The 3,382-nt window shown below is 40.5% G+C and overlaps 1 pseudogene; it reads left to right on the top strand.

The window, feature by feature from the left end:
• Positions 1 to 455: 455 nt before the first annotated feature.
• Positions 456 to 3,091, top strand: LOC114271548 (F-box only protein 6 pseudogene; annotated as a pseudogene).
• The last annotated feature ends 291 nt before the right edge of the window (positions 3,092 to 3,382 follow it).

Below are 3,382 nucleotides of genomic sequence, written 5' to 3'. Positions count from 1 at the left end.
CGAGACAAAATTTTGTTCCTTTTCTGGTGTTTACTTGGTTGAGCGGGGCAAACAATTTACACTAATCATATATATTCATGTATATATATATATTTTAAACAGCTAATACATATATATATACACACAAAGAGAGAGAGAGAGAGAGAGAGAGAGAGAGGGGAGAGAGCATACGCTGAGTGTGAGAAAGTCGTCGCCGGACCACCGCTACCTGTCGTCGTCGCCACACCACCGCACCACCGCTAGCCTGCTCGCCGTTTGTCGCTCGTTTGGGGATTTCGAACATTTAGGGATTTCGATCCAAATGATTGAGCGCCAACATGAAAGGGAAGAGCGGGCAAATTTTGTTTTACTTTTTACGACGGTACATTTTAAACCGTCGCAAATGATAAATAGTTATAGCTAAACCGACGCCGTTTTGATAAGGCTTTTTGAGCGACGGACATTTGCCGTCGCAAATGGTCCACTATTTGCGACAGCCAACTTATGCTGTCTCAAAAAAAAATGTTTTTGCGACTGTAAAAAACGCCGTCGCTAATACTTCCGTATTTTTCACATTACCCGTGCAGTTTTATTACCGACGGTAAAACGTTGTCGCTAAAGCTCTTTATTTGCGACGGTTTAACCTGCCGTCACAAAAGCTCATTTTTTGCGACGGGGAACACGTCGTCGCAAAAGCTTCCGTGTTTTATACTCCCTTTTCTTGTAGTGAAATTTGGAATTTATTGCTATTCTGGCTCAAACCAACAAATGGTACCCAGTAAATCAATCGTAAGGCCCCGTTTCGAAACTTGCCCTTTTTAAAAGCTTTTTGGATTTTTTATGAGGCACCAGTAAAATTGATGTGTTTGGAATGGTTTTTTTTAGTTGAATAGATAGTTGTGAGGAAAAAAGTGATTGATTAATATGTATAATGTGACATTTTAACTTTTAGTTTTGTTTTGTTTTTTTGTTTTGTTTTTTTTTTTTTTTGGCGTCATTTTGGCTTTTTTAGTTAAAAAACCTATTACCAAACAAGCCCTAAAACTGAGTGCCATGTCATATCCATACCCATTAAAAATCAAACATAAAAATGTGAGCAAGGATCCTCTAAAGTGGTTTTTCCCTAAAGTTTCCTAGAGTGCTACATTGTGTGGTTGAGATTTATTGGCAAGTCACATCAATTTTTCTTATGTGACTTGCTAGTAAATCTCAACCACACAATGTAGCACTCTAGGAAACTTTAGGGAAATTTCACTCTAGAGGATCCTTGGTGTAAAAATGTTAGTGCCATAGATTTTGCCTCATTTTCCTCGCGCTTTAATTCCAACATGTTTTTCCATACTCCATAAATAGAATTTTAAAAGCATTCATGATGACCAAATCGTCTTATATGACTGTGAAGTAGAGTTGTAAAGGCATGGCTGATGCTGAATCAAGAATGACAGCATAGACTGCTGTAGGTTTTAGGTTTTGATTGTCCAAGATTTGACTTTTGTACTCGTTTCGACATTGCTAGGTTGTGGTGGAAATTAATATTGGACAATACTATTTTACCAGGCTTCTCCTAGATGACATTTCAATTTGCAGCTTTTATTTGCATATATGTCCATGAATTTGTAGCAAATTGTTACGTGGTTTCCGATTCTGCTTAAAGTACCTTCACGTTGCAGAAACCTGAGCATCATGGTTGCATTTTGTACAGATGTTGCTTCTTCAATCTTGATGATAACTCTGCAGAAGATGGTTGTTACAGTTTCACTATAAGGCCTGAAAAACCTGGAACTTTCAAGATGCTGGAACCTAGCAAATCTCCACATGCAAAGAAATCTCGAAAAGAGAGGAATCTGGGAAGATTAGCTGATGCTACCGGTTCAACTGAAATTATGGAACATCATATTTGGAAAGAATTCCCAGAAGACCTTTACGAAGCTATGATTGCGTGCAAGACTTCCCATTGCCATTTTCTTCCGCTTCCGCTCTGTTTGTAAAAAGTGGAATTCCTTGCCGGCCTCTCATAGTTTCTCCCAACAATGTGCACGAGTCATGCAAGCCCAACCTTGGTTTTACACCATTACTCACGAAAATGTGAATATTGGAGCCATGTATGACCCTTCCTTGAAAAAATGGCATCACCCTACGAACCCGGCTTTGCCAACAAAGTTAATTGTCTTGCCAGTCGCTTCAATAGGTGGTCTTGTCTGCTTTCTTGACATTGGCCATAGAAGCTTCTTTGTTTGCAATCCTCTTACTCAATCCTTCAAGGAGTTTCCAGCTAGGTTAGTTAAGGTTTGGTCCCGAGTTGCTGTGGGGATGACGTTGAATGAAGATTCGACCAGTGGGGGCTATAAAATCCTCTGGGTGGGTTGTGACGGTGAGTACGAAGTTTATGACTCCATAAAGAACTCCTAGGCCCGCCCGGGAAACATGCCCTCCACGATTAAGCTACGGTTGTCTCTGAACTTTAAGTCACAAGCAGTGTCCATTGATGGAACGCTTTACTTCATGCGTACTGACCCAGATGGGATTGTGTCCTACAATATGGTTACCGGGGTTTGGAAGCAATTTTTAATCCCATCCCCTCTTCTTCTGAGTGATCACGCACTCGCAGAATGTGGGGGCCAGATCATTCTGGTCGGTTTATTGACAAAAAATGCTGCCACGTGCGTGTGCATATGGGAGCTGCAGAAGATGACTCTATTGTGGAAGGAGGTTGACAGAATGCCAAACATATGGCACTTGGAGTTTTACGGAAAGCACGTTCGAATGACTTGCTTGGGTAACAAAGGTTTACTCATGTTGTCATTGAGATCGAGACAAATGACCGTTTGGTTAGCTACAATGTGTTGAGCAAGGAATGGTTGAAGGTTCCTGGGTGCACACTGCCTCGTGGGAGGAAGCGTCAGTGGATCGCTTGTGGCACTGCATATCACCCTTGCCTGACAGCTTCGGCTTGATTTAGAAATCGTATTCTCTCTGCAAGAAGAACCCACATCGGTTACTGTTCTTGCAATGGCTGTAAGCTTTTTGCCAATACTTAGTTTGCAGACCAGTTTTCTTTGTTATGATTAAGTAAAATGATATGATCATATTTGGGACCGTGATGATAAATCCTTCCTTTCTGTACAAACACCCAGGAGACAACTTTTGATTTCAGAATGACTAGTAAAATGCTTTTCTTTTCAGTACGTTGGGTTATGAATGTCATATTAAGTTTTTGCGTCTTTCTTTGAGTACATTCTCTTTCAACAAGTTTACGGATACAGAACCATCCACATAAACAATCATGTCCGTCCTAAAAGATACAGTTTTAGTCAGATCACACCACATGGTTGATTTCGTGTCCATAGACTTATTTGCATTATCTTTTTCCTTTCAGGCTTTAGAATTGAGTTCGACTCCTGAG

Source organism: Camellia sinensis, chromosome 10, assembly GCF_055761805.1.
Source record: "Camellia sinensis isolate YWXY chromosome 10, ASM5576180v1, whole genome shotgun sequence".
In the NCBI taxonomy this organism is placed as follows: domain Eukaryota; kingdom Viridiplantae; phylum Streptophyta; class Magnoliopsida; order Ericales; family Theaceae; genus Camellia; species Camellia sinensis.
Note: the sequence above shows the minus strand (reverse complement) of the source record. Positions and strands in the feature narration are given on the sequence as shown.